Here is a 21,940-nt window from a genome sequence, read left to right as displayed (position 1 = left end):
GCTCGCCGCGGTCTTCCCGGGAGGCTCGCTAGCCGCCGCACATCAGCGCACACGAGCGCGCCCCCTCGGCTCCCAGCCCCGGGAGAGTTGGAGGTGGCCGTCGAAGTAGACGAATTCAGGGTGGACGCTGAAGGGCGACAGGACTCCGTCCCCCCACTAAGCGCGCGCCGGAGCCCAGCGGAGAGGCGGGGTCTCGTCCGGGGGTTACCTGGGGAGCTTGCCGGCTCCTCCACCTGAACCAGGCCCCTCCCCTCCCAGGCCCGGCTCGGCTGCCGCCCAGCAATTTAAAGCGACAGCTCATAGTTCTGGGGTGACCTAATCCCCAGTGCCTGCGGCTCCGGAGCACTTACAGCCGAGGGGGGCAATTTAAAGGGGCGGGACCTTAATTTCCCCCAGCACAGGAAACGCCCAAAAGCATCTTATTAAAGAAGCAGTACTAGCTCTTTTAAAAAAGATTAAAATTTAAAAATCCCTAGTTGCCCCGGGGCGTGGTGAATCCTTACCTGCCCTAGGACAGAAGTGCGGGTGCCACTACGTCTTCTCCAGTAACCCTGTTACTCCCAGACCCGGCTGCTGCCTACCTGGAGCTTTAGGAAATGATGGAGTACTTGGCTTCTATCTCTAGGAACCTTGCAGAACAGAAGCGTACTCAGTTCTTCACACGCCCTGATTTCTATCAGGTTGGGTCTGATTTACTGAACAAAGACTAGATTCTGGGTTAAGAACTGGGCTAAATTCTGGGTGAAGACTAATATGCATAGACAGAGGCAGCAAGTCATGGTGATTAAAAGCATCAATGCTGGAGTATTCCAGCTGCCTTGGTTCAGATCCTCATTCTACCATGTATTATTACCTGTGAACATGGGTACCTCATTTAACTCCCCTGTACCTCATGATCCTATGGGTAAAATGAAGGTGGTGATAATAGTACCCAACTCATAAATTCGGTGTGAAGATTAAATTAGTTTATGCAGGTAGATTGCTTAGAACAGTGCTTCATGCTACATTATAATAATTTAAGGGCCGGACTGCCAAGACTCCTTTAGGACCATCATCCCATACAAGCCTCAAAGGAGGCAAGATCAGTGGAACTGCTGGGCCAGTAGTTTGGAGGCTTGTATGTCCTAAAACGGGAGGCCAGCAGTCTCCCATTTCCTTGGCCTTGGTTTTCAACCCTTACACCCAGCCTCTCCTTTAGGAAACCTGATTTTTTTTTTTTAAGATTTTATTTATTTATTCATGAGAGACACAGAGAGAGAGGCAGAGACATAGGCAGAGGGAGAAGCAGGATCCATGCAGGAGCCCGATGTGGGACTTGATCCCAGGACTCCAAGATCACACCCTGAGCCAAAGGCAGACGTTCACCTGCTGAGCCACCCGGGTGTCCCAGGAAACCTGATTTAAACAGTGCCCTGCTTTGCCCCCAAATGTAGCCTCTTGGTTCCCTGTCAGACCTGGGAGATGGAGCCCCAGCACCAGAGGATACCAGTCTTCCCTGCCAAGTAAGGCTAGCTTGCCCCCAAAGATCTCAGGCAGGCAAGGGGAGCCCATCTGCCCTGTTCTCCAGAACCATGAGAAGAACAGAGCCTTGTGCCAGGGCTGGGGCTGTGGCAGTAGCAAGATGGGAAAGTGCCGCCCCCCCCTCAAGTGGGGAACCTCCCCTCACTTGTGGCCTCTATTTTTAGTGCTTCCCCAGGCTCTAGCTGGAGAAACCGTTTAGTCATCAGGGTGTTTATTTTCCGGCTGTTTCCGACGTCGGGAAAGCAGAATGTTGAGACTGGAGAGATCCAGGGCTGCTGGAAAAGACTTCTTAGACCAGGCCTGGGAACTCAGCCTTTAGACCATTGGGTCCCATGATCATAGGAAAAAAAACAAAGTGGGCAGGGGGCACCCAAGCCCCCAGGAGACCGAGAGGGATGAGTTCTCACCCTGCCACCAGTTTTCAGGCTTTCCAAGCCAGAGTCCCCTATGGCCCCAGTTCCCCTTTAACGATTCTCTCCAAGAACATAAGCCGTCCCAGACCAAATTCTTTCCTACGCCTCATTCCCAGAAACCCCCTCCCCAGTCTCTGATGGATCTGCGCGGTGAGCCTCCCGCCAACCACGGCTCCAGCCAATCCTGAGCCGGAGGCAGGTTTTCCGGGCTGTGATTGGCTGGGTCTTCCTCCCTGCCTTGGAATGTTGGGTTCTTAACAAAGGAATGAGGAAGGAAGGTGAGTCACCTGGAAGGGTGTTAAAGGGCCAGGAGCTGGATAGAGAAGGTAAGGGAGGAAGGAGCTCAGTGAGGGAGATGAAGTATCCCAGACCTTTAGACGCTGAATGATAATTCACTAGAGAACAGAGTAGGAGAGAGTCGCAGAGGTTGACATTGCAAGCGGGGTGGAATTTACATATATTTATATTTATATTTATATTTATATTTATATTTATAGAGACAACTTCATGGAAAGGAAAGGTAGCAAATATGAGGTCTTGATTTCCATGGAGGACTAAGAAAGGATCTAGGGAGTAAAGTTGCTGGAAGTTAAATTATAATAAAAGACTTCCTGAAACTGACTCACTACATCTTTTTCTTCTAGCCCCCGCACTACCCATGCCAGAATCTTCTAGGGGGGAAAACACCCTGGCAGCTCAGGTGCTTGGGTTCCATTTTTCCTTCTGCCTCTCTGGCTCCCAACCCATCTTTTGTAGAGAAAAGTAATCTTACAGCCCAAAGTTACTATAAAATCCCGGAGGAGTCAAATGAGTGCCCACCAAAGTCCTAAGAAGTGTGTGACTTCTCTCTACAGTATCCTCTTCATAGTTTCTACAGCAGAGGGGCACCAACAGCTCCCTTTATTCACACTTCCCCAAGCACCCTAGCCCGTCTTTATTTGGAAAGGTCTTCCTCCTCCCCAACAGCTGCTTCTCTTCTGCCTGCTGTTCCAGCCTTTGCCTGGCTGCTCAGTTGACCCCTCCAGCCTTCCTCACAGCCCTCTGGACCAGTCCATCCCACCCCCACTCCATCCATCCCATCCCTTCCATTAGGCTGTTCATTCTTCCTCCCAGTTTTCCCATCTCTCCCCAAGCCTTCCACCTTGTTTGAGGGCAGAGGCCATCAGCATGAGCCTGAGGGTCCTTCTGTGTGCACATTCTCGGGGTGAGTTTGTGTATCATCCTGTGCCTCTCTGTGTATAGAGGGCTCTCTACTCCCTGTGGCTACCTCATCAGTACAATCAGACTGGATTGACATTTTTGGTTTCCAGCTTATTCTTCTTCACCAGATCCTGAGCTCCTTGAGGGCACCAGATCCTTGAGGGCAGCAGTTCAATCAGCTTTGGGATTTCAGGGCCTTGCTGGGCCTGGAGTGGAATGAACACAGCAAATGTCTGTTACATGAATCTGTGCATATCTGCGTATGTAGCTGTGTATCTTAGCTAACATTATAAAAACTTTATTGAACACCTCCTCTATTTGTCCATTGATAACTCTGTGCTAGCCCAGGGATAAGGCTCTGATCTAGGGCCCAGACAAGTCCAGCTCTGGGCCAGAAGGGGGGGCGGAGTTAAGCAGAGAGTTGTCCTAGGCTGTGCTGGCAGAGCTGTGCCCCATGCTCAGCGCCAGGGTGCCTGGGGCCAGGCCCAGGGCAAAGGGCAGAAGCTCCACCCAGGATCTGAAGGGGGCAGGAAAGGGGTGCCAAAGCCAGGTCCTCAGTCCGTGCCCCCCCTCCACAAGAGTTCCCTGCCCCAGGCTGGGCAGGATGTGGTGGCAGCTGCAAGAGGGTGGGCAGGATGTGGGGGTGGGGGCAGCTGAAACGAAGCCTGACATTCGCCTCCCCAGCTCCTCCCTCCTTCCCTCTCCCCCCCCCATCCGCCCCCTCCAGGTCACGTGCTTCCAGCCCGGGCACCAACGGACTATTTCTCCCTTTGCGCGGAAGGACATAATTGACATCGCAAACTCAAGTCACCGTCTACTTCAGCTTCACCACGCCTTTTTCTCGCCTCGTAGCCTAGGACAGAAAGTTTGCCAGATACACATTTCTTTAGAGCCCGGGCCGTAATTCGGGAGTGGCCCCTTTAAATGCAAATGAACCGCCTTCTCGCTCTCGTCCCCCCCCCCCCACCACCACCCCCATCCCAACTTCGCTCCTCGTGCCCAGACTCCGCCAGCTGCCATTGACGTCACGCGTGCGTCAGCGTCGCCAGCCCAACCAGACGGCACGTGGGGGGAAGAAGGTGGCCTTAAAGGGCCAGGCGCCCTGGGCTTGCCGGGCTGCTGCTGTGAATGTGGCCTTGAAGTAGAGGAATGAGATGAGAGGTGGGAAAATCTAAGGGAACAGGAGGAAATGCAGGATAGGTGTTAGAGAGGACAGGTAGGAGTCTTGCTCCTTCCCAGGTTCCCCAGAAGTTTGGAGTTTTCGCCTCGGACAGACACCCAGGAGGAGCAGAACAACTCTGAGGCTGAGGGAGGCTGGCATTTAAGACTCGCCCAATTATGATTTCACACTTCCTTCATCCGTGCCTAGCATGTCCACAGTGCAGGGACTTGGTTCTCCTCGGTGTCTCCCGCGGTAGACAGGTACTTGACATTTGTAGAAAGACTGGGGTTGGGTGCAAAGCCGCCTCCTACAGGAGGCCTTCCCTGACTGCCCCACGGGCAGGTTAGCACATCCCCACACTAAAGGCGCCTCCACTATCTTGACCACCTGTAGCATTTAACAATCTGCAGCTTCCTTCTCTGCCTTGGTGACTACAGGACCGGTCTCAAGAGCACAGACCTTGGAATCACCGAGGCATGGGTTCCAGTTCCACTTACACTGTTTCCTAGCCGAGGGACTGAGGGCTTCTCATCTTAGTTCTGCTCAGTGTCAAATGGGGCTAGTGCTGCTCCGACCATGTAAACTTCTGTGATGGTTAAGTGCAGCACTTGTTTCACATAAGCACTGGGTGGTGGTGGGGAGGAAATTGTCAGATGCCCAGGTCCCCCACTAGACTGTGGGCTTCTTTTTTTTTTTAAGATTTTATTTATTTATTCATGAGACACACACACACACACAGAGGCAAAGACACAGGCTGAGGGAGAAGCAGGCTTCCTGCAAGGAGCCCCATGGAGACTCCATCCCAGATCCCGGGATCACACCCTGAGCCAAAGGCAGGTGCTCAACTGCTGAGCCACCCAGGCGTCCCTAGACTGTGGGCTTCTTGAGAGCAAGGCCTTTGCCACACTGCTTTGTTCCCAGAACCAACACAGTGCAAGGCTTATCGGTGGTGATTTTATTTTTTTTCAAAGATTGATTGATTGATTGATTTATGATAGACAGAGAGAGAGAGAGAGGCAGAGACACAGGAGGAGAGAGAGAAGCAGGCTCCATGCCAGGAGCCCGACGTGGGACTTGATCCTGGGACTCCAGGATCACACCCTGGGCCAAAGGCAGGCGCTAAACTGCTGAGCCACCCAGGGATCCCTCAGTGGTGATTTTAAAATGTTTGTTGAATGAGTATACATGAATGAATGAATGATTTCAGTATTTCCTGAAGTCTGACCTCCAAACCCACCCCTGAAGTGGTTACCGAAAGAGAGAAAGCTTCCCAAATGCCCCCTCTGAGCCCCAGGTTTTTAGCTCTGTGGCAGAGCCTCCAGGTGGAGTAGGGATGAGGCCCTAGTTGCTGTGGTTGAACCAAAAGTATTATGCAAACAAGCCGCAAATGATTGGTCTGCAGTGGAGACCTGAGGGGGCCTCCCCAGTGCTTCCCAGCTCTAGCTCAGCTGCTAGAACCCTGACCCAGGAAGCCAGGGGAGAGGGAGCTGCAAGAGGGGAGCTTCTTACCCCTTCAGGGTTTCTGAGCCCAGACTCAGTCCATCTTTGGCCCTTTCCCCTCCGCAGCAGGAACCCAGGCTCATCCAGCACTAATCTGTCTGCCCTGCTCTGAACTCCCCCCACCTCCCAAACTCCCAGCCTGCTACAGCTTCCCAGGAGCTATAGTGGGGACCAGGGGGAGGGCACAAGACCTCCTACCACCTGATTACAGCTCCTGGGCCAGAGGAGCAGTAGGCACCTCATCCTGGTTCAGCCTGTCTCGCAGCTGCTTATCGATCTGATTTTCAATATCTGTCACCATCTCTGAAGTAGAAGGGGCCGACAGACGGCAGAAGGAGGAGCTCTGAGCAGAAGGCACTGGGAGCCCTCTCCTTCCTTGAAGACCAGGGAAGAAGTGGTGAGACCCTCCTGTGGCTGAGAGCAACCCTGTCAAGTCAGGAGCCCTGAGGAACATGGGTGGGTCCCCCCAGGAATCTCCCAGCAGCCTTGATGCTGGCTCCGCCCCCTGCAGGGGTAGGGTGCTGCCCAGGAGCACTCTGTGTTCCAGAAAACCCCAAAATAACCCAACTTTGCCGTCCAGCTGCTATTTCTGTCCATCTTGTTTAATTATTCAAACCCAAGTTGGGGAGTGAACTATAAAAAGCTCTCCGACTTGGGGACCCAGGAGAGCTGGGACGCTGGCCAGGTTGCAATAGGAGCAGACCACATGGTTTGGGTGAGGTCACTTGGTCCGGCCTCCTGCCTGAAAGTTCCATCTGCTGTTTGCCTGCTTCCTCTGCTAGAAGGCAGACTTGGGCCTCCCTCCCTGAGCCTCCCTCAGCCCTCAGCTCTGCACCCCTCCCTGCCTGTCCTGAGTCCTGCCAGGGAGCTGGGCCCCACCCGGCTGCCTTTACCCTGGAAGTGTTTCCGCTCCGCCAACCCTTTGCTGACCACTTTCTAGTCCTGCTTCTTACCCCACAGATCCTATTATCAGACCCAAGCATCCAGGACTGGACAGAGGGTGGGGGGGTGGCAGGTAGTGCAGGTAAAGAGGCCAAGCCAGGTGGACTCTGACAAGAAGATGAACACAGTGCCCCCAGGAAGGCACTCTGTCAGCAGAGGGCTAGGGGGCCTTTCAGGAGTCGGGAACCCACCTAACCAGTGCTGGGCTTCTTCGGGAGCTTCTCTTGGGGACTCTGATATGGTGGCTAGAGGGACGGAGGGAATACAATTTGTTTTTCAGGGCCTAATCCTCTCCTGGTTGGCCAGAAGTTCAGTGTCAGTTTGCATTGAAATGGAAGCCCAGGGCAGGTGCAGGGTATCCCTGGGGGCCTGTTCCATGACCCCCTCCCACCTAGGCCTTTCCTAGGAAGGTGCTATCAAGAGGTGTGGCCATGGTTGCTATAGCAATGTGGAGAGCAAGGGGATTGATGTAGATGACTGTCTATTGCTCAGTCTGAGCAGGAGGGACCCAAGGATGGGCTGGGCAGGCCCCTGAGACCTCTGCCTGTGGAGGCAGAGTCCCAGGATGGACCAGAGGACACAGGCTTTGACCCCAAGAGAGGAAGAGACCCCAGGGTGGACCCAGAGACCCAGGGCAGATGTAGGGTGGGACGTCCTATGTGAGAGGGGCAGCAGCATCCTGGCAGAAGCTGGGGCAGGGGAGCAGGGCAGGACTTTCCAAGAGTCAGTGCCGGGCCCTGGGCTTTACATTCAGCCCTGTTGATGTAATGTTGGGGGGCTTGTTCCCCTACAGTTCGTGGCAGCCCTCCCCGCCCTACTGCAGCCACAGCTCTACCAGAGCAACCAGGGAGGGTGCTGAGGTTGGGGAAGAGGCTGGCCGTTGCTAGGCAACAGAGGCTGGGTACCTGGAGGGCAAGGGGGGGCCCTGGCAGGATCGAAGGGGCGGGGGAGGCAGGAGACAGGAAAGGAGCAGGGTGGGCAAAGCTCAAGGCTCCCTCTCCCATCCTCCTCATGACAGTTGCAGAGGAGGGATGTGCTGTCGCCCAGTGCTGTGTTAATGAGAGTGTGGTCCTCTGCTGGGACAGGACGCTGTGACTCGGGAGCCTAGGGGAAGAAAGACGGGTTAAGCATCTTTCACTGGTAGTTGGAGGGGTGGAGGGCTTGCCCTGTCCAGTGAAAGGTGGGAGCCCCTGTGGACGTGCAGGTGCTCCAGGCTGGCAGTTTGCTGGGGAGGGAAGCTCCACCAGCTCCCAGCGAGAGGGGGGCTGCCCAGAGAAGGGATTGCCCGGAAGTCCCAGTGTTCTCAGAGCTGAACTTCTCCACTGGATTTCCTGTGATTTTCAGTGTATTTTTAGGTGGTTTGGAGTTCGACAGAGGTAACCATCCATAGGAAAGACTCTGTCCTTTGTCCTTTGAGCCCTGATCCCCACCCAGCTGCATCTCTGCCAGGCTAGGGAAGCAGCTCAGGCCGTCCACAGTGTTGACACAGGGCTGTCACCACTCTCATCTGCTGGCTCTGCCAGTGGCTCAGCTCCCACCCAGAGGCAGCACCTTCATGAGGCGAGCAGTTATTGTGCCCCCAGACTCTCTGCAACACAGGCTACACGTACTGGCTGGGAACTCTTGCTGCCTCTCCTGGTGTGGTCCCGAATTCTGCAAGGAACTGGGTGTGCTTTGGCCCCCTCCTCTCCATGAGGCCTGGGGGTTTGCCATCCACCCACCTCACACACCCCAGACTGGCCCCAGAGGGTCATGTTGCCTGGAAGACACAGGGCCCTCCTGATTGCTTACCCAGGAGGAGAGGAAGCTGGAGGTCAAGGGGACAAGCTTGGCTTTTTTTCATGCCTGCTCCATGCCAGGCACTCTGGAAGGCCTCATATGTGTCATTGTCATCATCATACAACAAACAGCCCATTGGTTACAGAATTCTCATCCTCCTTGTACAGAGGATGGAACAGAAGCCCAGAGAGGTTAAGGAGCATGTTCCTAGTCCTATAGCAAGAAGGGGCTCTGGATTCAAAGCCAGGCCTGTCTGTTGCCCTGTCAAGGGTCACAGGAGGAAATGGTTTCACTGTTGCCCTGAGTGTGGGGTCACAGGGATAGGGGAGGGACCCAGGAGTCTGCACAGAGGGGAAGCCTCAGTGCGCAGTTAGTCCCCTTATGAACTCTAAGTTGCAAGTACTAATAAAGAAGACGAAGGTAGTCAGAACTCTGTATGCTGTGACGCCTGGGTGGCTCAGTGGTTGAGTGTCTGCCTTTGGCTCAGGTCGTGATCCTGGAGTCCTGGGATTGAGTCCCACATTGGGCTCCCCACGGGGAACCTGCTTCCCCCTCTGCCTATGTCTCTCATGAATAAATAAATAAAATATTTGGAAAAAAAAAAAAGGAGCTCTGTGTGCTACACAGGGACCTCAAAGTTGCTCAGGCTTAGAGATAGCCAGCAGAGAAGCCTGGTCAGGCTGACCTGAGATACCATCCCAGCTCAACCATTTCCAGCTGTGTGACCTTCGGCAAGCTGTTGACCCTCTCTGAGCCTGGCTCTCTGCAGTGATAGTGGGAAGCTGATAATCTTAGAGATTACAATAAAAAAACTAAACGATGTGTGTAAGGAGCTTCACCAAAGCCCCTCTCCTCTATCCCCCACAGAAGGAGATCCCGTGTGACTAAGGGCCAGCTGATGGGCCCATGCAAACTTGTCGGAGCACTGGCTATGCTTTGGGTGAGCCCTGAGCCTCACTGCGGTTCGTGGAAGGTCTCTGAGGTGTCTCCCTCTCTCTCATGGCAGTGGCAGCGGGGAAGTCACACATGGAGCCATTTATCAAGAAAGGGCCCCCCAAAGCGTCCTCTGCTGGAGAAGTGAGTAATGACAACAGAGAGGATACAGTTGCAGACACCTGTATTCCCGTTTCTTCTAAGACAGATGTTTGAAGTGGAGACCAGAGAATAGAAATTCTAGAATGGTGAGAATAGAGTCCCTACCCACCGGTTCATGGGTTCATAACTTCCTGTGTGCGTGGCGGGGGAGCTCAGCCTCACCACCCCAGCTTGCAGACCAGGGCCATGACCTTGGCTGGCCTGGGAGGCAGTTTGGAGAAAGAAGTACCAAGGCTGGAGGTGAGAACAGGAGGCTCCAGGGGAACTGGGAAGCTAGACTCTCACAACTCCAGGTTTGAACCGCACCACAGTTTCGGGAGATCAGAGAAGAAAGTGGGAGCGGGCTTGGGTAGGCCACCCCAGACCACTTGGGCAGGCATGGACCCCAGACGGCGGCTGGACAGAACTGCCCAGAAGGGACACCTGGGTGGCTCAGTGGTTGAGGGTTTGCCTTTGGCTCAGGTCATGATCCCAGTCCTGGGTTCAAATCCTGCAGCAGGCTCCCTACAGGGAGCCTGCTTCTCCCTCTGCCTATGTCTCTGCCTCTCTCTCTATGTCTCTCATGAATCAATAAATAAAATATTAAAAAAAGAAAATAAAAGAAAAGAAAGAAAAGAAAAGAAAAGAAAAGAAAAGAAAAGAAAAGAAAAGAAAAGAACTCCCCAGAAGCGCAGCGCACTGCCTACCTGCTAATCACAACTCGCAGTTGCCAAATGTATGGGTGATTTGAATGCACATTTGAAACCAAGAAGCACTTCTCTCTCTCTCTCTCTCTTTTTTTTTTTAAGATTTTATTTATTCATTCATGAGAGACACAGAGAGAGGGAGAGAGAGAGGCAGAGAGAGAAGCAGGCTCCATGCAGGGAGCCCAATGTGGGACTCGATCCCCAGTCTCCAGGATCATGCCCTGGGCCGAAGGCAGGGGCTCAACCGCTGAGCCACCCAGGGATCCCAAGAAGCACTTCTCATCACCGGAGAAACAGTAACTGTGTGGTGATAGGTGTCAGCTGGACTAATTGTGATCATGTCATGGCACACACAAATATCAAAGTCTTACATCATATGCCTGCAGATAGTATACAATTATATGTCAGTTATATCTCAGATGGAAGGGAAAGGACAGACCGAGCATCACTGCTGTGCCCTGTGCATGGACTCTGTGCCCAGGAGGGATCTTTAAAGGTGTCACCAATAAGTAGGAGCTCCTCAAAGGCCCTCCCTCCAGGGAGGTTAGTGAGGAACGGTGCGTGAGAGGCCAGTGGCTTCTTTCACTTGTTTGATATGGTGGGCTCCCAAGTAAGTCTTCCTTTGAAGACCCAGTGCCAGACAAAAGAAACCCTCTGTGCTCCATCATGGAGTGTCTGTGCTGTGGAATGCCACACAGCCTTGCAAAGCAAGCAGCGGGGCCAGGCCCAGAGACACACAGTGGTCGGAAACAAATTGTTGAACAAAGAAAGCAAGTTTCAGGGATACCTGGCTGCCTCAGTCAGTAGAACACGTGACTCTTGATCTTGGGGTCATGAGTTGGAGCCCCATGTGGGGCGTGGAGCCTACTTTTGAAAAAGGCCAGTCTCAGAGCAATCGATACCACCACAGGCTACTTATGCAAATAAGCATGTATGAGTATTTGTGTAATAAGCAACTCTGTCAACTTAGCTTATAAAAACAACTATCATATTACATCATAGTTTCAGGGATTGATTGGGTTCTGTTGGGTGGTTTTTACTCAGTACCTTGGGCTGCTCTGTTCTGACTGGGCTAGAGGTGAGGGCATCCTCATGTGTCTGCACTCTGGCCACTCATTTGGGCACTTGGGAACACTCCAACAGGTGGGGTCCAGAAATCTATGATAACATCTCTCTGTAGTCCCTCTCTGTTGACTTTCCAGCACAGAGGATTCAGGGTAGACAGAATTCTTACAAGGTGGTTCAGGACTCCAGAAATTATGTGTCCTAGCATAAAGAGCCAGGGAGGATCGATATTGCTTCTTAGTACCTAGCCTTGGGAGTGACCTGGCATCACTTCTGTCACACATTAGTAAGGCAGCTTGGGGCTTGCTGAGGCAGCAGTCAGAGCCCCCACCTGCTGGGGCACCTCAAGGTGTTGGAAAAGCATGTGGGATAGGAAATGTCATGCCCGTTTGTGGAAAGTACGTTCCGCCACAGTATGTTTGTATACGTGAAGATAAATAAATAGGAAAAATGCCCAGAGAGATCTATACCTAAATATCAACAGGGCTTCCCTGTGGAGAAGATGGGGTGCAAGTGTGTTTTCCTATACCTTCCTATGGATGACTTGACTTTTTCCTTGGAGATGATATATACATTATTTTGTTGAATGAAAAGGAAACTGAAGAGAAGAAAAAAGGAAGAGAAGCCAAGTAAAACTTTGCTGTAAGCCCTTCATAATAAAAAGTTTGATAGATTGGTAGGTATTTCTGGAGAATATTGCACAATGCATCTGAATTTCATGAACACATTTAATTAGGTTGGTTATATTTTATTTTATTATTTAATTTTTTAAGTTTATTTTTATTTTTTTTTAAAGGTTTTATTTTTTATTTATTCATGAGAGACACAGAGCGAGAGAGAGAAGCAAAGACACAGGCAGAGGGAGAAGCAGGCCCCATGCAGGGAGCCCGATGTGGGACTCGATCCTGGGTCTCCAGGATCACACCCCGGCCTGCAGGCGGCACTAAACCACTGCGCCACCAGGGCTGCCCTAAGTTTATTTTTAAATGTTTAAATAATTTTTTTATTTATTTGAGAGAGAGCCAGTGAGTGAGAGAGAATGAGCAGCGGGGAGGGGCAGAGGGAGAAGCAGACTCCCCACTGAGCAGGGAGCCCCATGAGGGGCTCGAACCCAGGACCTTGAGATCATGACCTGAGCTAAAAACAAATACTTAACTGACTGAGCCACCTAGGTGCCTCTTAAGTTTAATTTTTTTTTTTTTTTTACTTATTAATGAGAGATACAGAGAGAGAGAGAGAGAGAGAGAGAGAGAGAGCGGCAGAGACACAGGCAGAGGGAGAAGCAGGCTCCCTGCAGGGAGCCCGACGTGGGACTCGATCCCGGGTCTCCAGGATCAGGCCCTGGGCTGAAGGCGGGGCTAAACCGCTGAGCCACCCAGGGTGTCCAAGTTTAATTTTTTTAGTAATTTCTACACCCATCCCATGTGGGGCTCTCTGCTCAGCTGGGAGTCTCCTCACGGACCCCAAGATCAAGAGTTGAATCACATGTTCTTCCAACTGAGCCAGCCTAGGTACCCTGTGTTGGTTATATATATATATTTTTAAATTATATTATATATATATATTTTTAAAGATTTTATTTATTTATTCATGAGAGAGACAGAAAGAGAGAGAGAGGCAGAGACACAGGCAGAGGGAGAAAAAGGCTCCATGCAGGGAGCCCGACGTGGGACTCGATCCCGGGTCTCCAGGATCAGGCCCTGGGCTGAAGGCAGCGCTAAACTGCTGAGCCATCCGGGCTGCCCTTTTTATTATATTTTAAATAAGATGTAGGAATGTAGACAGTTATTATTTTTCCAACTTTATTGAGATATAACTGACATATAACATTATATAAATAAAAGGTATACAATGTAATATATTGTATACAATGTATGTATATATAGAAAGAAATGATTAACCACAATAGGGTTGGCCAACCCCTCCATCACCATGTGCAGGTGTCTGGTGAGGACATTTAGGATCTACTCTTCATCAACTTTCAGGTATATGATACAGTGTTCCTAACTATAGTCACCATGCTGTGTACCACATCCCCAGAACATTCTCCTCTTATAACTGGAAGTTTGTGATTTTGGACCAACATCCCCCCATTTCCACCCCTACCCCCCAAGGACAGCATACAGATATTTCTTGAATATCTGCTGCATGTGAGTTGAACAGCTATGCCCAGAACATGTTGTTAATAGATCTGAGTCAGCTTTGAGGAACATCTCTGGTAGTTCCATCCATGGCCTTGTCCTGTTTCCACACTTTTATGTGGAAAGAGAAAAGGCAGCCCTGTCAAGGAGGTGGCATCATGGTGTGAAAAGACTTCAATATGTTAGATAAAAGTTGGGGCACCTGGCCAGTTCAGTCGCTGGAGAATGCGACTCTTGATCTCAGGGTTGTGGGTTCGAGCCCACATTGGGTGTAGAGATTACTTAAAAATAAAATCTTTAAAAATACATATACATATATATATGTGTGTATATATATATATATAACATAAAAATAGTGAAGATGTCAGCTTCACTCTTGCAATTATTTGTTGTTATGTAACAAACTGCCTTAAAACTTAGTGGCTCAAGGGGTGCCTGGGTGGCTCAGTTGGTTAAGCATCCATTTGTGATTTCAGTTCAGGTCGTGATTTAGGGTCACAAGATCGAGCCCCGTATCAGGCCCTGTGCTCAGCAGGGAGTCTACTGGAGATTCTCTCTCTCTCCTTTTGCCCCCACAAAATAAATAAATAAATCTTTAAAAAAACCACTTATGGCTCAAAACAGCAATAACAACATGATGATTCTGATTGTGGCTCTGGGCCTGGCTGACCTCAGCAGGGCGGCTCTCTCCCCAGGTCTCTCCTGTGGCTGGTGGCCCCATGTGAGTCTTCCTCACATGACCAGGTGTCCGCAGGGGCATCCACTGCAACTGTCCCTAGGACACGGACACCTGACTTCTCCATGAGGCCTCGGCATCCTCATGACATGGCAGCTGGGTTCTGAGAGCAGGTGTCCCACCAGGACCAGGTGGAAGTCATGGCATTTTGTACGTCGCTATAGAAGTCACAGAACCTCACTGTCACTGTGATTACAGACCTGCCCAGGTTCGAGGGGAGGGACATTGATGCTACTCCTCAATGCCAGGGCTACCAGCGTCGCAATAAGAGCGAGGGATATGGGGGGATCTTGTTATGCTCATCTTAGAGAATACAGTCTATGTTCATTAATCATCTAATAAATTAAAATTAAACAATGATGCTTATGTTTTTCAAATTCACAATTAGCTCATTTCACATAGTAGAAGCCACGTCCTTCTGTATGGGTCCGGAGCTAAGCTGTGCTGCTGTGATGGGCACCCCCAGACCTCAGAGCAAGAGTCTCAGGGGCAGTGGCGCCCGGCTGCCTCAGTCAGAAGAGCGCGTGTGCTTGAGCTCGGGGTCATGAATTCAAGCCCCACATTGGGCATAGAGATGACTAAGAATAAAGAAATAAGGGGCACTGGGGGGCTCAGTGGTTGAGTGTCCGCCTTCAGTTCAGGGCATGTTCCTGGGGTCCTGGGGTCAAGTCCTTCATCGGGCTCCCCTCGGGGATCCTGCTTCTCCCTTTGTCTGTGTCCCTCTCTGCCTCTCTCTGTGTGTCTCTCATGAATCAATAAATACAAATTTTTAAAAAGAAATAAATAGATAAAAGCCTCAAAGCCCATCAGTGGCTGTCTGTGTAGGGTCCCACCAGCTGGTGACTCCGCTCAGGACTTTGGTCCCACACAGGTTAGTGGGGGCAGTAGTTCAGGGAGCCCAGCTGACGGTCATGTCACCGCTGTTCCCTCTGGGATAGACACTGCACCAGGAAAAGGAGGATGAGAGGACCACGTGCAAGATTTTTGTTGACTGAGCCTGGAAGCAGTGCTGCCTTTGTGCTCAGGTTCCCTTGTCCCAGCACAGCCCCCGATGGCAAGGGGCTATGGGGGCAGGAGAGCCAGTCGGCTGTGTCAGGTGAGCATTGGGAGGCCTGTGCCTCATTTTGTTCACGCCCAGAAGGCCTTGCGCAGCCTGTGCTTTCACCTGACCTCGCGTGCCTTTCCCCAGGTATGCACTCAGCTCTGCTTCTCCGCAGTCCAGCGAGAGCTGGGGTGTCTTTCCCCCATGGGGCTTCCCCTGGTCACGCTGTTCAACACGGCAGCCCATCCCTCCTTTCCTTCCCTGGGTCTGCCCTGGCCTTTTCTGGAAGCACTTACTTCTTCTTTTTTTTTTTTTTTTTTTAAGATTATTTATTCATGAGAGACACAGACTGAGAGAGAGGGTGGCAGAGACACAGGCAGAGGGAGAAGCTGACGCCTCTCGGGAAGCCTGATATGGGACTCGATCTCGGATCCTGGGATCCCGACCTGAGCCAAAGGCAGGCGCCCAACCACTGAGCAGCCCAGGCATCCCACACTTCTTGCTTCTGACGGGAAATGTCTGCCTCTGTCCAGTGGCTGTCAGCTGCGGAGGGCGCTGATCCTTGTCTGCTTTACCTTGTCCCGGGCACCTGAGCTGGCAACGGGCATGCAGAGGGCACACACTCAGCATTCACTGAAGGCCTGAAGTTCTAAAACACTCGCTGCCCGCAGGTTATGTAACACTAACACTTGTGTGCCCCTCGAGTGGGACTGTACATTGGTGCGATGCAGTTTTAAACAAACTTGTAATTTTGGAATAGTTTTACATTTATGGAAAGGTTGCCAAAGCAGTGCAGGGCATTCGTGTGTGCCATCACCTGCTTGCCCGCAGGTTGACAGCTGGCATTTCTGTGCTATGTTGCTCAAAACAGAGAGACCAGTATTAAAACCTATTACTATTAACCCCAGACTTCATTCGGGGTCTCCGGCCTCCCATGGATGTCCTGTCTTCCCCACCCAGGGTCCAGGCCAGGCTGCCACACTGCCATTGGCCAGCCATACTTTTGGGACATGTGTGTTCCTTGTGAAGAGAGGAGTCTCCGTCTGCTGCCCTGGTGGAAAGGCAAAGGAGTGCTTCCGAAAGGCCCACAGGGTAGTTGGCCCCAGGACATGTACCCCTGCCTCTCCCCTCTTTCTGTTAATTGGTACAGATTTTCTGGACGTGAGGCCACATGTAGAAAAATCCTTTATAAAGCGCACACCCTTTGATGCAGCAACTTCCCTTTTAGAAATATCGTCCAAGAAAATAAACAAGGGCAAAGATTTAGGTGTGAGGATAAATTAGGAAGTAATCTCTGTGAGCAACAAAACGTCGGGCTCAGGAAATTCAGCAAACAGGGAGCTGGGGTGAGGGTGCCCCGTGGTTTGTTAGAAGTGGAGTGACCTGACCTGGGAGAGATGGCAGTCTGACCCCTCTGGGGACTCTGGTACCAGAAGCTGGTGGCAGTCACTGCAGGGTGCTGCCAGCGAGTGATTCAGCCCCAACCAGCTTCCCTTTCTGGGTGCCGCCCTCAGAATTCAAGTTCCCACGGACCAGAGGAAGGAAGTCCCAAGCCCACGGTCCTGGGCAGCTAGAGGCAGATCCGCCAACTGTCACCCCCACAGTTGTGTGGAGGGAGGGAGATCTGTTCCTCAAAGGAAGAGACCCAGAGAGGACAATGCCAACAGGCAACCGCCACAAAGGGTATGTCACACAGCATTCTTCTATGAGAACATAGACCATCCAGGGGCACCTGATGGCTCTGGTGGTGAAATGTCCCTTCGGCTCAGGTCAGGTTTCCAGGGTCAAGCCCTACATGGGGCTCCCTGCTCAGCAGGCAGCCTGCTTCTCCCTCTCCCTCTGCTACTCCCCCTGCTTGTGCTCTCTCTCTGTCAAATAAGTAAATAAAATCTTAAAAAAAAGTTTTTTTTTTTTTTTTTTTTAGGTAAGTCTATGCCCAACTTGAGATTTAAACTCAAGACCCTAAGATCAAGGGTCACATGCCCTACCGACTGAGCCAGTCAGACACCTTTGGTATATCCCATTTAATATGAGAAGGTGTTTACAATGCAAATAGAAAAAGCAGTTTAGGGATCCCTGGGTGGCGCAGCGGTTTGGCGCCTGCCTTTGGAGACCCAGGATCGAATCCCATGTCGGGCTCCCGGTGCATGGAGCCTGCTTCTCCCTCTGCCTGTGTCTCTGCCTCTCTCTCTCTCTCACTGTGTGCCTATCATGAATAAATAAAAAAATTAAAAAAAAAAAAAGAAAAAGCAGTTTATAAAATAAGATGTGTAGCACAATTCTAATTACAAATATGGTTGGAAGAAAAGACATCAAAATGTTACAAGTGGTTATTTTGTAATGTTTTTGGTTTATAAATGTTTCCTAGACTCTCTACAATGAATATGTCACTGGGAAAAAAACTCACAATTTTTTAAAAGTTCATGCTCTTGGGGCACCTGGCAGGCTGTCAGGAGAGCATGTGACTCTTGATCTTGGGGTTGTGAGTTCGAGCTCCTGTTGGGCGTAGAGATGACTCAAATAAACAAACTTAAAAAAAAAAAAAAAGGTCCTGCTCTTGGATCTAGTCATTTCTGTTCCAGCATCCTCTTCTAAGGAGGTAAGTTAGAAAGCTCTTGGACACAGACAGCCATTACCGACTTTAATAGTGAAACTGCAGGCAGCCGCAGAACATTGCAGTGATGTTAACTGCATTAAATACGTGGGACCCATTAGAGACATGAGTGTTTTTGAAGAAATTTTACTTTTTCATATTTCTGCATAGGCTCCTCACCCAACGTGGGGTTTGAACTCATGACCCTGGGATCGAGAGTCACCACTCCACCTGTGGAGCCAGCCAGGCATGCCTGGACTGATATTTGTGTGAAAGAGCACAAAAACTAGTCACCAGAAAAATGAAATGAGAAAGACCTGTACAATATGGGCTCAATCTTTAATTTTTAGGTTCCAGGGGTGAAATAGCTGCACACTGGCAGTAGGCTTCCATCAGCTTGCTGTGTTTCTGCACGCAGCTGCTAGCAGGCCAGGAGCCACTGCTCTAGAACAAGGTACATGGCCCCCTCCCCCGGCTCCCCTGCACATGCTCACACCTCAGTTCTGGAGTGGGTGTGGGCATGCTTCCCTTCCCTGAGCGTGAGAAGCTCACTGGCAGCACAGGGCAGAAAGACATTTCCCCTCATCCCTACTCCCCAAAGGGGACCATGGCCACATTTCTCATGTGTCATTTCAAACAATGGACACTGTGGACAGCTCCTCACACTAGCACACTTGCATCTGGCTCGTTGTGTCTACAGGCGGCACAAGGTCCCATCATGGGGCCACTGAGATCATTGAGATCTACTGAGATCACTGCTGCCACACACGATACCGGACCGGTACTCTGCAGCTCTCTGCCCCTGGCCAGGTCCCATCATAGGACACGCTCCTTGCTGGATGTGTGCTTTTATCGTCTGAAAAAGTAATAATTTACTTTCTTCTTTCTTTTTAAATTTTTATTTATTTGAGAGAGAGAGCACAAGCAGCAGGAGCAGCAGAGGGAGAGGGAGAAGTAGGCTCCCCACTGAGCAGGGAGCCAGATGCAGGACTCAATCCCAGGACCCAGGATCATGACCTGAGCCAAAAGGAAATGCTTCACCGACTGAGCCACCCACGTGTCCCAAAGTAATAGCTTTCTTGAAATATAATTCACATACCAAAAAATTCATCCTTTTAAGGGATAAAATCAAGTCTGTGCTCAGATTGTGCAGCCATCACTCCTTAATTACAGAACATTTGGACCACCCCAAAAGAAACCTCACAGCCACACACTGTCACTCCATACTCCCTTTTCCCCAGACTCTGGCAACCATGAATCTTATTTCTGTCCTATGGATTTGCCCACCCTAGACATTTGTATAAATGGAATCACACGTATGTGACCTTGTGTGTCTGACTCACACTTTGCAGGTTTTCCCACTACATCCCTTCTGAGGACTGAACAGTGTCCCGTTGGTGTGGACACACCACCTTTTGCTGAGTCATTCATCAGCTGATGGACATGTGTGTACAGACTTGTGTGTGGTCGTATGCTTCCAATGTTCTTGGGTATTTATCTAGGAGGGGCAATTGCTGGCTTGTAGGTTTAACGTTTTGAGGAAATGCTAAATTGTTTTCCAAAGCGGAAAACATTTTACAACCAACTGCCCCAGCAAGTAAGAGCTCTAATGTCTCCACATCCTCACCAACCCTTGTTATTACGGGTCTTACTTTAGCCATCCTAGTAGGAGATGGTATTATCTCATTAAAATCTAATTTGCATTTTACTAATAACTAATAATGTTGAGCATCTTTTCATGTGCTTATTAGCTATTTGTATATCTTTTTGAGAAATGACCATTAAAAATTCTTGCCCATTTAATTGGGTTGTCTTTTGAGTTGTAAGAGCTCTTTATACATTCTAGAAATCAGTCCCTGATAAGATAGATGCTTTGCAAGTATCTTCTCCCTTTCTGTGGGTTTTTTTTTTTTTTTTTTCATTTCTTGAAGGTGTCCTTTGAAACATGAGTTTTTAACTTTGACAGAGTCCACTTTATCTAGTTTTGGCCGCTTTTAACTCTGGTGTCCTCAGAAACCATTCCTGGATCAAAGTCATGAAAATTTAGGTTTTCTCTAAGAGTTTTATAGTTTTGGTTCTTACATTTTGGCCTATGATCTGTTTCAATGTTTGAATATGGTGTAAGGTAGGGGGTCTGGCTTCATTCTTTCCTATATGGATATTCAGTTGTTCCAACACACATTTGGTAGAAAGACTGCTCTTTCCCCATTGAATGGTCTTGGCAACCTGCACTTGTTTTTGTTGTCAAATTGTCCTCCAACGAGATTGCACCCCGCACCCCCCGTCCTCGCCCCATAGGAGATAAATGCCGGTGTCTCAGATTGGCCCTCCACAGTTAGGAAGACACTAAGAATTGACATTCGTCAGGGACCATCAATAGGTTGAGCAGTAGGCCTCAGAGAGAGAGGTCTGAGAGCGTGCACGAAGGGAGTAGAAACGTTTCTCAGAAAAGACACAAATGTGGGCACCCCGGGTGGCTCAGCAGTTTAGCGCTGCCTTCAGCCCAGGGCCTGATCCTGGAGTCCTGGGATCGAGTCCCACGTCGGGCTCTCTGTATGGTGCCTGCTTCTCCCTCTGCCTGTGTCCCTGCCTTTCTCTCTGTGTCTGTCACGAATAAATAAATAAAATCTTAAAAAAAAAAAAAAAGACACAAATGCAGGGAAATATCAACATGGACTGGGAGGGTCTGGGTTTAGAGCCCTGCTCTGCCCTTGATGGCCTGCTGTAGCCTTGGTCAGTCACCCAAACCTGGGAGTTTCAGTTCCATCCATTACACAAAGGGAGGGGTTGCTTATCTTCATGGTACCACCCCAGCATGACAGTAGCTACCGTGACGTTTTTTTGTTATCATGGCGTTTCATTAGTGGTATATGTGGCTGAGGTCATGTGGTGGCCAGAAAGTGTCACAAAGGGACAGTGCTGGAGTGCTTGGTATGAGATTTTCAGTGATGACTGATCATGTGTAGAAACCTGGATCTACTATATGTGTCACTGTCACCCAGAGCAAGGCAGTACTTGAAGTCTTTGCGGTGACATGTCACAGGAAGGAGAGGATGTGACAGTGAAATAGATTCTGAGTGACAAGGTGAGCAGGCTGTACCCGGCAAACTTGGGGGTGCCCAGTAGGGGCTTCTTGGGAGTTGAGATGTCAGGGCAGGTGTCTGTGTACCATCCCCTCCTCCCCAGACTCTGTCCTTGTTCCCTGAGAGCAAAGAGGAAAGGAGGGGGGCTTTTGTCATGGAGAAGAGATTTTGATCAGAGCGCACAAGCTACAATATACCTAAGGTGCTGCGGTAACAGCACCTTTGGTGTCACAGAAGGAAGCCCAGGAAGAGAACCTGTTAGAAATGTGTGCAGAGTGGGCTGGGCAGAACTAGGACTGGTTTCTCCTCCTGTCGGTTTTGTCTTCAGAAACTGGCCACTGTGCATCAAAACCCAAGCATTCCTGCCTCCTTGCTGTCCCCTGGGGGAGGAGACAGAGGAGTGCATGCCACATCTCATCCAGCTTTTAGGAGCAGCCCAGGCAGGCAGAATGGCCTCCATGGGAGGCAGGTGGGCACTGGGGGGCTGCAGGGAGGACTGCCCGATGAGCTCAGGGCAGAGCTGTCCCAGAACTCAAGGTTCCACTCTGCATGAAGTGAAGCAAAAGCTGAACGGCACAGGTGGGGGTGATAGCTGTGTTTATTCAAATGATACTGGGAGCAGAGGGACAGGAGGTCAGGTGCGTGTGGGGACATGAGACACAGTGGCAGGGACAAGAATACAAATGGACTGCAATGGCTTAGAAGAGTCCACTCCAAGGGGCCAGAGTTCCGAGGGGGAAAGATGTTCTGTACCATAGGCAGTAGATTGAGTCTTAAACACACAGGGGACCTTCCCGCCCTAACCCAAGGTGCCCTGAAGTACATGGCCTGAGGCGCTGGCAGGACTGGTAGTCTGAATATGGGAAAGAACAACTCCTCTGAGCTCAAAAAGAAGAATTCAAACCATGATTAAAGCTGCACAGAGGGGATCCCTGGGTGGCGCAGCGGTTTGGCGCCTGCCTTTGGCCCAGGGCGCGATCCT

The 21,940-nt window shown here is 50.6% G+C and overlaps 1 protein-coding gene across 1 annotated transcript in view; it reads right to left on the bottom strand.

The window, feature by feature from the left end:
- Positions 1 to 19,773: 19,773 nt before the first annotated feature.
- Positions 19,774 to 21,940, bottom strand: part of IQGAP3 (IQ motif containing GTPase activating protein 3) — a 38,065-nt gene continuing 35,898 nt past the window's right edge. The window contains exon 39 of the mRNA XM_038543008.1: positions 19,774 to 20,479. The gene's annotated coding sequence lies outside the window, so the exon portion shown is untranslated. The remainder of the gene's footprint in view (positions 20,480 to 21,940) is intronic.

The sequence above is a fragment of the Canis lupus genome, chromosome 7, assembly GCF_011100685.1.
Source record: "Canis lupus familiaris isolate Mischka breed German Shepherd chromosome 7, alternate assembly UU_Cfam_GSD_1.0, whole genome shotgun sequence".
Taxonomy (NCBI): Eukaryota; Metazoa; Chordata; class Mammalia; order Carnivora; family Canidae; genus Canis; species Canis lupus.
The sequence above is the reverse complement of the archived record's forward strand: the minus strand, read 5'-3'. Positions and strand labels throughout refer to the sequence as shown.